At 33.2% G+C, this 14171-nt stretch overlaps 1 long non-coding RNA gene and 1 pseudogene across 1 annotated transcript in view; one reads left to right on the forward strand and one right to left on the reverse strand.

Annotated features, from left to right (window-relative positions):
- Positions 1-14171, forward strand: part of LOC123633092 — a 621497-nt gene that overhangs the window by 271940 nt on the left and 335386 nt on the right. The gene's annotated exons all lie outside the window — the stretch shown is intronic.
- Positions 12556-12660, reverse strand: LOC123633585 (annotated as a pseudogene).

Here is a 14171-nt window from a genome sequence, read left to right on the forward strand (position 1 = left end):
GGCTTAGAAATCAATTAAGAAAAACTCCTGCCATTAAGGAGTTTACATTATAAATGAAAAAATGTAGAATGGTGCCCTATAAAAAGGCAAAACAAATGATTGTTATGAAAATTCAAGAGGGAGAGTTCACAAATATATGGAATCAGAAAGAATGTTTTACAGAGAAGTAGCATTTCAAATGTGCTTTGAAGAATAGTAGAAAGAAGAAAGAATCCAATGCAAAGAAATGAGGAAGCAGAAAAAGAGGCAGAAAAAAATAATTAATTGTGTTTGGTAATAGGAAGTAACTAGTTTATTTGGCTAGAGAGTAGAGGATATATAAGAGTGTATGGAAGAAAGAGCTGGGAAATGTAGGCTGAGTCTATTTTATAGAGGACTTTGAATGTTGGGCGAAGGTTTTTTTGCCCAATGAAGAAGCCAAGAGGAAGATGTAGGAGGTTTTAAGCTAGGATATAGTAATATTTGAATTACAAGATGAGAATATTAGTGAAGCAGATGGATTGGAAGAGGATAAACAAGAGAAAGAGACCCATTACAAAGCTACTCTTGTGAACTGGGAAGAAAAAATAAGTTTCTGTAAAGAGTAAAGACAATAAGAGTAGAACATACCTTTTTTATATGTTCACTATTACCTGTTTATATTCCTGTTCAGTTGTTTCCTTATTCCTTGTCTGTCCCCTCCCACTAGAATGTAATCTCCCTAAGAGCAAGCATCCTGTCTTTTCCCTTCATCCCTGGCTTCCAGTGTCTAGAATAGTGCTTGCAAAATTGTAGTTGCTCAGTAAATGCTTCTTGAAGAAAGTAAGGGGAAGTTAAGTAAAAAAAAAGAGAAGGAAAATCAAATAGCACAGTCTTAGATGCATGAATAAAGTGAAATAATTTCAAACAGGCCAGTAGTCTCAGTGTAATGGAGTGAACTCTCCAATTAAAGCACAAAAATAGTCTAGTTGGATTCTTAAAATTCCAGTTGTGTGCCATCTAAAGATTCATACTTAAAACATAAAGAAGAACAAAGATGTAAGTGAAAGGATAGAAAAAGTATCCTAGATAAATACTAACCAAAAGATAGATACTGTCACTATATCATTTTCATACTGAATAGATTTTAAGTCAATATAAAGTTAAATGGAACATATAAATATATATATGTATATTAGAAAGTTAAATATGCCTAATAATATTATTTAAAATGAATCAAATTAATAATAGAGTATTGTACATTTCAAAATTACTAAGAGAATAAATTTCTAATGTTCTCACCACAAAAAATGTTAGGTATATGAGGTGATGAATATGTTAATTAGCTTGATTTAATTATTTTTCATTGTATTTATAAATCATAACATCACTTTGTACCCCATAAATTTATACAATTATAAATTGTCAATTTACAATAAAAATAAAATTCATTGTTAATGTCTTAATATTTATATATAGATTTTAGCAACTGACCTACTCCTTTTAAATGTTAATAAATAAGTTAAAAAAGTAAATTAAATATGTAATCTAAAGTTTGGCTTAAAAAATATAAACATAAATAGACAGAACTACATGGAAGATTGACAAATCCAAAGTTCAAAAAGATCTTAACATACTTCTCTCAGTAACTGACAGAAGCTTCATCTGATGAGTCTATATAGAACTTACATAGAAATTTCTTTTCAAAGACTCGTGTAATATTTAGGCTGAATGAGAAAAATAAGGGCATTACAGACTAGAGGAATAGCATAAGCTAAAGAGCAAAGAACAAAAATGAAAAAGCATATTGCTGATGCACACAGGACATTGTAGATAAGAGTGGGGAGGGACGAGCATACAAGTGCTAGACTGAGAAGAGTGACATAGATCAAAGGTTTCAAGGTAGGGAATAACACAGTCAGATTGTGTGAGGAAGAATATTTTGATGAGAAACTGGAGAATGCAGTAAGTGGGAGAGACTGAGATAGAGGAGACCAGTCCTGAGTTAAAGCAGCATCAGTGAAGTTTGAGAAAATGCTTTGGTTTTGGTCAATGTTATGGAAATAGAATTGTAAGTATCAGGTAACTTATTGAGTGGGAGAGTAGCAAGATTGTTCCCAAGTTTCTAGGGTAGGTGGATGGAAGTGCCATTAGCCAAGATAGGCTCCATAGCAGGAAGGCAGGTTCAGGGGGATACCTGTGACACTTCAGGTTTAGACTAAATTTTATTTAAAATTCATTTTGTAATTTTAAAATGCTTGTGATAGTGCAACAATAGAAAAGTTTACACCTTCCTATTGAGTTTTTTTCCCCTATATAGCCAGATAACATGGCATCCCTGACTTAATGAGTATAAAGATCACTTGAGAGACCTTTACCTGGCGTTGGCAGACATGAGCTTAAGTACTGGCTCTGTTATTGCTGTGTGACTTTGTTTATATCTTATGTGCTAGCATATGTGGTTCTGTCTTTTTGTTAAGTAACCATTTACTTAACTTCCTGAGTATAGAATATTTCTCAATCCATTCCATAAAATATCATCTCTAAAAGCATACAAATTTATCTGCCCTCAAGTGTGCATGATCTGAATCAGTGGGTGTGTGTGTTACCTCTACTAGGTTCAATGCAGTTCCACCAATATTTGATATATGTCAAATCTCTTGCTTCATATTTCACAGTCTTTTCCTATTTTAAGAACTAATTTTTCAAAACTCAAAAACTTGACAAAAATCACAGTGTTATGATTTGATCAATCACAAATAGCTGTTTTTTAGAAGACAAGAATTATAATGTTCCTGACACAAAGAAAAGATAAATATTTGAAGCGAAGGATATCCCAATTACCTTTGATCATTACGCATGAGAATATCATGTGTACCCTGAAAATATGTATAACTATTATGTGTCAATAAATATTTATACATTAATTTATTTATAAAGTATCTTCCTATATTGAGAGTATGTCTAGTGCTTTAGGTTTCTTAGATGACAGCGTGTTTCTTATAAATCACACAATAATTATGCAGCTCATGTACAGAAATGAGTTGTATCTATTGTAGCAGATAAAAATGATCAGCACAAATTTGTTTATAATATTTATCCCATTTCATAAATATGTTTTTTTTGTCTTTTCATCAATATAAACACTTAAAAGATTTAGTAATTATGGCTTTTTTCACTGTTTTGCTTTTTTTTTTTTTTAAGGAGTGAACTGTGTCATCATAGCATGCTTTGGAAGTTTCTCACTAGGAGATAAACCAAATTGTATGTTCTATGTTAATTCTCAGAATTGAAACAAATTGGCTTTGGTGATGACTGTTTTTAAGTGTTCAATTACATATTGTTCGTATAAAATGTCAGCAATGATGATATATTTTCTAGGGTGCTTGAAGAATTTGATGACTTATAATTACCACTAAATGATAGGTTTCCCAATATTGACCTTAGTGGATGTCATAGCTGTATTGGTGTCTGTGCCAAAGAAGGGTCAACTTCTGAGAATCCAATTGCACATTTTTAATTTTGTAAAATTAAAAATCATCTGCAAATTGTCCTTAGCTCTTGCCATATTCTGGGCAAAGCTCCAAAAGTTCTGTCAGATCATATGGTGTATTTTTGCTTTGTATTAATAATGGTAGCAATAATAATAAGAGTATATAGTAGCTAACTATGTACCACGTGCCAGGAATTGTGCTGAGTGGTTTACATGCTCTTTGTAATCCACAAAACAGGATTTTGTGCAGGATATAATTATTATTCTCATTTTACAAAAGAAGTTAAATAACTTGCCCAGGGTCACACAGATACTATGTACCAGAACTGGGATTTGATCACATATTCTGTTCAAATATGTTCAAAGCCTCTGTAAATGGAATTTGCGTAGTTTTGGGAAGCAGTGGAGGCACACAGAATGCCCGTTTGTTTCTGTGGCCTGACACCTGGGTCATCATTCATGACAGCTTGATGCACATGCACTGATTCCAAGTGTCAACTGAGAAGGGCTGATGCAATGGCCCCATAGCACTCACATTTGTTGGAAAATTCCATGTTGATCTTTATTTAAAGAAAAAGAACAGTTGCTTAAGCTTTTGAGGTTGGGTTTTCTGTCATAGTGCGTGATTCTGAGTGTTGGGAGTTGGTCGGCATGCCTGAGGTGTGAAGATGATGATGCACTTCCTGTAGGTATAAAGGCACTCAGAAATAAAGCAAGGCCATTGAACTGTCATTTGTTGTTCTTCCTATGCAGGCTTTTAAAAAAAGAAACTAAGGTCAATTAACTGGGAAGCTTAACCTCTCTTAGCTTGTCTTTCTTTGCATAGGCTTTTAGCCTTTTAAATAAATCATTTTTTCCTCTTCTCTCCCTCCCAACCCCCTCTCCGTTTTAAACACGTTCTTGGATTTCTCATGCTGGGCCTAAAGAGCAGACTGCTTATATTCAAGAATGATTTGGAGAGGATAAAGTGTGCAAGATTTTGAATTCTTGCCATAAGTCCCTGGCAGACAGCCAGGCAGCCTCAGAGGAATAAGGCTAATGAAGGGAGGGTAGAGAAGATCCGGGAGTGCGGCTGGTAATGCAGTATTCATTTAATTGGGAGCAGGTACCGGTGCAAACTTCTCCATTTTAATTGGAAAAAGGGAAGGGAATTGTTAAGGAAGAAGGAAAAAAGAATGCATGAAGTTTTCAAGCCGAGGAGCCAAAGGCAGCCCTGTCTATGCCAGAGAAAGAACTCAATTTAGGGCAATTTGCTCTGCAAGCTGGGCTGCAGCCTCCCCTGGGAATAGGGATGAGGAAGAAAATGAAACCAAAAGAGAACTTGATAAAATCACCTAGCACAGACAATCTCAGTAGAATAGGTTTTACTGAGTTAAATCTGCCCCAATCAATATGATTCTTTTCATATAAGTTACAAATAAAAAGCCACAAGATTACAATAAAAATCGAGACTCGAGCGCTGCTGATGTTGCACCGGGGAGTCTTAAGAAGTTGTTATGGAATATATGTTTTTGCAACTATAATGTTTGTATTTCTTTTCACCCTGGTCATATGAATCAACTCTTTGCTTTCCCTCCTCATCCATTCAGTTTTATATATTGTTTTTTTCAAAACCAACAGAGGCAACTCTTTCTGATTAATTTCTTTTGTGCTAGAGGTAGGAGATTGGTGGTTTCTTTTTGTCTTGAAATGTGTTGAATCTAACATGGTGCGGATTTCTTGTACTAATCATGAACAAAGAGATTTCTTATTGTACATTTTTGTGACATAAGGGTATATAAATGTTAATGTATGAGTAAAGCAAAGAGAGGCAAAATTTCATGTAAAAAGGGAAAATAATGCTTTTTGATGCATACAAGAATCTATCAAAATAAAACATCCTGTAATTTAATATTTAATAACAATTGGTTCTTAATAATTTTTGTGATGTAGAAATAGTTTTGATCAGCTGATAGTTTTAATGTGATAAGTTTATTTTGATCCTTAACGAATAAGGAGGCAAAGACCCAAGCAAAACATTTTAGTCTTTCTTCTAGTGTAGTTGACTAATTGACAAAGAACTTGCAGAACAGAGACTATTTTAGTACATAAAAGTACATTTTAAAGATAAATATAAAGGACTTATTTAGATCTCAGGTTTCCTGGCATTTTTTTTTATTCAATTTCTTTAAAATTATACATAATGGAGAGTAAAAAGAAGATCCTGGTGCCTCGTTGAGATAGATCCTGCCTTCAGTCTGGTTAGTTATATGTTCATTGTTGATAAACCTGAAAGAGTGGACTATGAAAATTGTCTCTTTGATGATTATGCTTGTGGGTTTGGAAAACTTTTGCTAAGTACTAGCAGACTGTGGGCTGCTTATCTTACTTTATACCTCAACTACTAGAAATTTAGGATTAGACCTAAAAAGAGCTGGAGAGTGAAAAGGGTAACTTCTCAAATTGTGGTGCAATTGTCACCCCAAATATTCCATCTTTTTCTTGATATAATACCATGTTGGATAAATGAATTAATCTATTTACTGAAAATATTTTTAAAGGATCTCTCTGTGTTAAGCACTGTGAAAGATACAAAGATGAAAACGATATAGAAGTTGTTATCAAGAAACTTACTTTCTAAATGGGAAAGTTAGACAAAAATGAAATACAAAGGCTAAATAGAAAATAAAAAACAAGAAAAAAAGATGTTCCCAAACAATATATAATTAACTCTTAACCCATATTTTTTAAAAGTTTGCAATGCTAATATCGAATGTGGACAATTTATGTCATTTGGGGAGAAGCAGTAGATCCAGGTGGTTTATTGAAAGCTGAGAAGCATTTATGGAACTGATGGTACTTGACCTGCATTGCAGGAGAGGATGCAGGAGGCTTTCTATACCCAGTTCAGGAAATAATACACTGTCATCAGGGTAAGAGACTGGGAGAAGAGAGGGAGTAGCAAACATATTTAAATTATATGAGATGCATATAAAGAATTAATGGGAATTAGTGGAGGCCATATTGTGGAAGGTTATAATCAGAATGTTTTCTTTATCCTATGGTACAGAAATATCTAAAGATTTTTGATTAAAAAATTTACAAAAGGGATAAAAGTTACTTTTAGAGAGACTGACCCAATAGCAGCATGTGGTGTAAATTAATGGGAAGGGAGCCTCACATTTGGTCATAGTTCCAATTTTTTTACAGGACCAAATATTTTTTTCTCCTGTGTTCTTCTCCATTGATGGAGTCTACACCCACAGAGCTACTTCACAGAGCTTCACCTCCTGCCTATGCTGACAATGGGCCATCTCTCTTTGCTGTGTGTGGCTGGCCACAGAAGAGCAGAGTGTGAGGAAATAGCAGAGAGAAAGGCTCTCTCCCCAACTCAGAAGTGCACTTGTGCCCAGTTACCCAGAGACTCTCATGAAAATATCCCAACAGGTTTAGTCTCTTAGGCTTTCTCAGAATCACAGTAAGTCTCCCATAAGATAGTTCTGTCACCTACTCACCTTTACCTATGGATCCTGAATGGGTTAGGCAGGGAATGATGCCATATCCTTCATTAAGCTTGTCTCCCCCAACTTGATGGTTTCTGGTCCCAACTAAACTTTTCTCTTCTTCCTCAGTTATAAAACAAGACATTCACACAAATCAACAGTTACAGACAGGGACTGGTGTGTATTAGTGAGTGGTAGAAGGGATCTTCTCTACAGTGTGGCCACCCAAATGCTCTGTTTGACTCTGGTTCTATAATCTGCTATAATAGCCTCTGGAAAAATAATGAATTGGAGGGCTTTTCTTTATCTCACTCCCATTGTTCCTTTTATACACCTTTTCACAGTGGAACATGTTTAAAAGAGATGCAAATGAATATAATATCTTTGAGGATGGGAGGGGCTTTTCAGCTGCTGGTTTATTTCTGTTGGATTATTGATGGTTAGCATCTTTTTGTTATCTTTATAAAGGTGTAGGAGCTGAAGATCTTTCTGCCATGACAGTTTTCAAAATGTGCCACATAGATTACCAACTGCTTTGTACATGTATAAATAAGATGGCTCTCCTCTGATAACTTAGGCATATTTCTGTAAAAAGGGAAAATATTTATTTAGAGTTGTTTGGAAGTGATCTAATAATTACCAAATTGAAATATAATGAAACTCAATATATTACTTTGAAAATAGGAGGTAAAGTTATTTTAGGGGTATTTATTTAGAATGATAACAATATTTTATTATGTTTTAATTTCAATAGCACCAGTGTCACAGCTGAACAGCTATTAGAGAAATACATTAATTAAAAACTGTGTATCAATTATGGATGAGAATTTCTTATTAGTTTTCATATGGCCTGTGCCTTTTTAAGAACTGTCATTTTGTACAAATTTTAATTGAATATGTATCTCTGCTGGGAAGTATATAACTTATAAAATTCAACATGTTCTCTTACAGACAGCACTAATGATTATATTAATATAGGACACAACCAAGTTCAGGTGTCAAAAAAAAGTTATACCATTGATTTTATTAGGCAATACCAGATTCAGAGTCAACTAACATTTATGGAGTCCCTAATTTAGCCAGACATTATAGTATTAAATGTTATCAATTATTTAACCTACAATTCTTCAGAGCATGAATGACATAGGTGTTCATATTCATATTTTCGAGTTAGATGGTGACTCCATGTCTAGTAAGTAACAGAGGTAGAACTTGAAACCAGGGTTCCCTGATGCCAATGTGGGTTTTGCTATTATTAAATTTATGATCCTAGCTTAACTTCTCTTTATCTCAAAATCTACAATACTTTTCTGGAACTATTCAAAGAGTCAACATTCTTGTGAATTACTACACATTTTTGGTGGATGAGGGAGCATATGAGATAATTATATTTTTACTTCTGATAGGAATATTCCTTTAAGTAAACAAACAGACATGTTTCCTTTTTAATTATTCTTCTTTAACTGATAAAAGACTGTTAAATAACTTGACTATAATTTTATTGTTATGCCTTAGATAATCTTAGTTTTGTACAGCTGAAATAACTTCTCAACTCTTCCAAATAAATACATTTTTAATTAATTCTAAATGATTTTTTTATTTTCCCAAGATTTTACTTTGGAAAATTTCAAACCTATCAGGAAACTAGAAAAATTGTGTAATGAACACTTATATGCCTTTTATCTAAATTCACCATTTGTTACCAATTCACCAAATTTGCATTCTCTGTCTCACTTTCTCTGTGTAGAGATATATTTGCTGAACCATTTAAAAGTCAGTTGCAGATATCATGATAATTCATCCTTAAATATTAATACTTCAAAATCTATGTCCTCAAGACAAGGACATTTTTATTCATAACTTTAGTGATGTTGTCACACCTAAAGTATAAAATATTGAAGCAAGAATAGTACCTGAAATAGCCAATATTAAAATTTTCCCAATTAACCAATTAATATCCCTTATAGTTGTTTTATTTTTCTTTCTTTTCTTAAAGAAAGGTAAAGATGTATATTTGTTTGTTTATTTATTTTAATTTTATCTATTTATTAAAGAAGGTACAAGGGTTTTTATTACATGGATATCTTGTATAATGCTTAAGTCAGGGCTTTTAGTGTGCCCATCACCAGAATAATGTTCATTGTACCCAACAGGTAAGTTTTTTTATCTCATACCCACCTTCCCACCCTCCCCCATTCTTGGTTCTTTATACTGCTTTGTGCCCATGCGTTCCTAATCTATTATTTCCCACTTATTAGTGGGAACAAGGTGTTTGGTTTTCCATTCCTGAGATACTTCATCTAGGGTAATGGTCCCCAGTTCTCTCCATATTGCTACAAATGACATTATTTCATTTCTTTGTATGGCTGACCAGTACTCCATGGTATGTATATACCACATTTTCTTTATCCTCTAATGAATTGTGGAGCACTTAGGTTGCTTCCACATCTTTGCAATTGTGAATTGTGCCATTATAAACATTCAAGGCAGGTGTCTTTGTGATAAAATGAGTTCCATTTCCTTTAAGTGGATACCCAGCAGTGGATTGCTGGATTGAATGGTAGGTCTACATTTATTTCTTTGAGGAATCTCCATACTGTTTTCCATAGAGGTTATACTAATTTGCAGTCCCACCAATAGTGTAGAAGCATTCCTTTCTCTCTGCATTTATGCCAGCATCTATTGTTTTTTGACATTTTGATAATGGTCATTCTGACAGGGTTAATGTGGTATCTCAGTGTAGTTTTAATTTGCATTTCCCTGATGGTTAGTGATGTTCAGCATTTTTTCATATGTTTGTGGGCCATTTGTCCATCTTCATTCGAAAAATTTTTATTCATGTCTTTTGCCCACTTTTTGATGGGTTGTTTTTTCTTGCTGATTGGTTTGAGTTCTTTGTTGAGTCTGGATATCTGTCCTTTGTTGGATGTATAGTTTATGAATATTTCCCCCATTCTGTAGGTTGTCTATTCACTGTATTTATTTCCCTTGCTGTGCAGAAGTTTTTAATTTAATTAAGTCCCATATATTTATTTTTGTTGTATCTATATTTGCCTTTGGGGTCTTAGTCATAAATTCTTTGCCTAGACTGATGTCTAAAAAAGTTCTTCCTACATTTGCTTCTAGAATTTTTATGGTTTCATGCCTTACATTTAATTTTTTAATCCATCATGAGTTAATTTTTTTATATGGCAAGAGATAGGGATCCTGTTTCATTCTTCTGCATGTGGCTATCAGGTTTTCCCAGCACCATTTATTGAATAGGACATCCTTTTCCCAGTGTATTTTGTTATGCTTTGTTAAAGATCAGTTGGTTGTAGGTAGATTGATTTATTTCTGGGTTCTCTATTCTGTTTCATTGATATCTGTCTGTACTTTTACACTACTGCCATGCTGTTTTGGTTACTATAGCTTTGTAGTATAATTTGGAGACAGGTAATGTGATGCCTCCAGATTTATCTTTTTATTTAAGATTGCTTTTGCTATTCAGGCTTTTTTTGGTTCCAAATAAAGCTTAGGATTATTTTATCTAGATCTGTGAAATATGATGCTGCTATTTTGATGGGAATTGCATTGAGTTTGTAAATCATTTTGGACTGTATGGACATTTTAATGATGTTGATTCTACCAATCTATGACTGTGGGATGTTTTTCCATTTTTGTGTGTTACCTGTGGTTTCTTTCATTAGTGTTTTGTAATTCTCCTTGTAGAGGTGTTTAACATCTTTAACCTTCTTTGTTAAGCATATTTCTAGGTATTTTTAATTTTTTTGTAGCTGTTGTGAGTGGCATCAAATCCTTGATTTGACTCTCCACTTGACTGTTATTAGTATACAGAAATGCTATTTATTTGTGTACAGTAATTTTATAACCTGAGACTTTGCTGAATTTATAATATTTACCAATTCCAGGAGTGTTTTTGTGGAGCCTTTAGGAAGTTTTTTAGATACAAGATCATGTCGTCACCAAACAGGGAATGTTTGACCTCCTCTTTCCTGTTTTTGTATGCCCTTTATTTCCTTCTCTTGCCTGATTGCTCTGGCTAGGACTTCCAACACTGTGTTGAATAGAAGTGGTGACAGTGGGCACCCTTGTCTTTTTCCGGTTCTTAGGGGAAATACTTTCAACTTTTCCCCATTCAGTATGGTACTGGCTGTGGGTCTGTCATATATGGCTTTTATAATTTTGAGGTATGTTCATTCTATACCTAGTTTTTTGAGAGTTTTTATCATGAAAGGGTGCTGAATTTTATCAAATACTTTTTGTGCACATATCAAGATGATTATGTAGTCTTTGTTTTTATTTCTTTTTATGTGGTTAATCACATTTATTGATATGCATATGTTAAACCATCTTTGTGTCTCTGGGATGAAAACCACTATATCATAGTGGATCATTTTTTTCATGTGTTGTTGAATTCAGCTTGCTAGTATTTTGTTGAGGATTTTTGCATCTGTGTTTATAAGAGATATTTGTCTGTAGTTTTCTTTCTTAGTTGTGTCCTTTCCTGGCTTGGGTATCAAGGTGTTATTAGAATTCGTAGAATGAATTGAGGAGGATTCCCTCCTTCTTTATGTTATAGAATAGTTTCTGTAGAATAGGTATGAGTTCTTTTTCGTAGGCTTGGTAGAATTTGGCTATGAATCCACTTGGTGTGGGGCTTTTTTTTTGGAGGGGAGAGATATTTTTAAATATCTCTTAAATTTCTCTTCTCATTATAGGTCTGTTCAGGTTTCTATTACTTCCTGATTTAGGCTTGAGAGTCTGTATGTTTCTAAGAATTTATCCATTTCCTCTAGGTTTTCTATTTTCTTTGCATAGAGGTTTTCGTATTATTCATAGCTGATATTTTGTATTTCTGCAGTATCAGTTGTAATGTTCCTTTTTTCATTTCTGATTGAGGTTATTTGACTCCTTTCTCTTGTATTTCTTATTAATCTAGCTAATGGTCTATTGATTTTGTTTATCTTTTCAAAGAACCAACTTTTTGTTTCATTGATCCTTCATATTTTTTGTTTTGTTTTATTTTCCATTTTGTTTAGTTCTGCTCTGAGCTTTGTTATATTTTTTCTTTTGCTGGCTTTGGGTTTGGTTCACTCTTTCATTTATAATTCCTTGAGATATGACATTAGGTTGTTAATTTGTGATCTTTCTGTTATTTTGATGTGGGCATTTAAGGCTATGAACTTCACCCTTAGAACTGCTTTCACTGTATCCCATAGATTTTGATATCTTGTGTCCCCTTTGTTATTCAGTTCAAGGAATCTTTTGATTTCCATCTTGATTTCATCATTGACCCAAGGATTGTTCAGCAGCAGGTTGTTTAATTTCCATGACTTTATGTAGATTGGAGTATTTCTCTTGGAATCAATTTCTGGTTTTATTCCACTGTGGTCTGAGAAGATACGTGGTAGGATTTCAATTTTTTTGAATTTGCTGAGACTTGTTTTGTGGCCTCAGTTATAATCAATCTTGGAAAATGTCCCATGTGCTGATGACAAAAATGTATATTTAGTACTTTTTAGGTAGAATGTTCTGTAAATGTCTGTTAGGTCCATATTTTCTAGAGTCCTGTTTAAGTCCAATGTTTCTTTATTCATTTTCTGCTTCAGTGATCTGTCAGTGGAGTGTTAATAATATATGTTCCTTGGATAGAGGACATCTGAGATATTAAACTGATAAGAATAGATATTACACTTGATCTTAGCCAAAAGGCTGAGAAGCATTTTTTTTTTCAACTCATGATTCAATCAAGGATCATTCAGTATACTTAGTTATCTTGGCTTAATCCCTTTTAATCTAGAGTAGTCTCTCTCTTGTCTTTCATGACTTTCAGACTTTTGTAAAGTAGATGCCAGTTGTTTTGTATAATGTCCCACTGATTATTTATATATTTTTAGAATCAGGTTAAACATTTTTGTCAAGAATGCAAAATAGGTGATCTTGTGTCCTTCTCAGTGTACCACATCAATAATATTGACTTGTCCCATTATTGGCTATGCTTCATTATTTAATTATTTGATTAAAGTGGTGTCTCTGAGATTCTTCTATTGAAAAGGTAACCTCTTCTCTTGCAATTGGTAGATAACTGAGGTTGATGCTTTAAGATTGTATGAGTATCCTGTTCTTAATACAATTTTATTCAATATTTTTAGCATTCATGATGATCTTTGCTCACATTAGTTATTACATTAGTGCTTGCAAATTTATTATTTTCTATTTATATCATTCCTTTTACATTTACTAATAGACCTTCTTTAAGGAAGAACCTTCTCCTCCCCATCTTTTTATTGTTTAAAATATAATAACATTATACATTTAAAGAATCTCTTTTTATATTTGATGTGTTATCATCCATCACTATTATTACTCTTTTGAGTGCTCAAATTATCCCAAACATGTGTAGTGGTAGCCCCTTCAAGTTTAATTTTTTTAAAATATATGTAAATTTATTTTGGTCTTTTTCCTCTAATTCAATAATTGCTTAATAGAGGGTTTTAAAATTCCATTTAGAATGGCCTTAAAAATGTTATAATTTTTAAATTGGATGGAATTGTGGTCAATTTTTATCATTTCCTCTTTATAGAACTTATTGAGATTTTTGTAGTGGTTTAATATACAGGCATACTTCATTTTATTGTTTTGCTTTATTACATACACTTCACAGATTTTTTTAAAATATAAATTTAGTGGCAATCCTGTGTCAAACAAGTCCATTGATGCATACTTTATTATATTGTGTTTTGCTTTATTACACTTCACAGATAATGGTTTTTTTTTATACAAATTTAATGGCAATCTTGTGTCAAACAAGTCTACTGATGCCATTTTTCTAACAGCATGTGCTCACATTCTGTCTCTGTGCTACATTTTGGTAATTCTTACAATATTTTAATTTTTTTCATTATTATTATATCTGTTATGATGATCTATGATCAGTGATCTTTGATGATAGTATTGTTCTGTAATTGTTTTGAGATGCCATGAACTGTGATCATATAAGATGGCAAACCATTGATAAATGTGTGTTTTCTGACTGTTCTACTGACCAGCCATTCTCCCATCTCTCTCCCTCTCCTCATGCCTCTCTATTCCCTGAGACACAATGATTTAGAAATTAGGCCATTTAATGACCTAAGTGAAAGGAAGAGTTACATGTCTCTCATTTTAAATCAAAAGCTAGAAATGATTAAGCTTAGCGAGGAAGGGATATTGAAAGCCCAGATAGGCTGAAATTC

The sequence above is a fragment of the Lemur catta genome, chromosome 2 (assembly GCF_020740605.2).
Source record: "Lemur catta isolate mLemCat1 chromosome 2, mLemCat1.pri, whole genome shotgun sequence".
NCBI classification, from domain to species: domain Eukaryota; kingdom Metazoa; phylum Chordata; class Mammalia; order Primates; family Lemuridae; genus Lemur; species Lemur catta.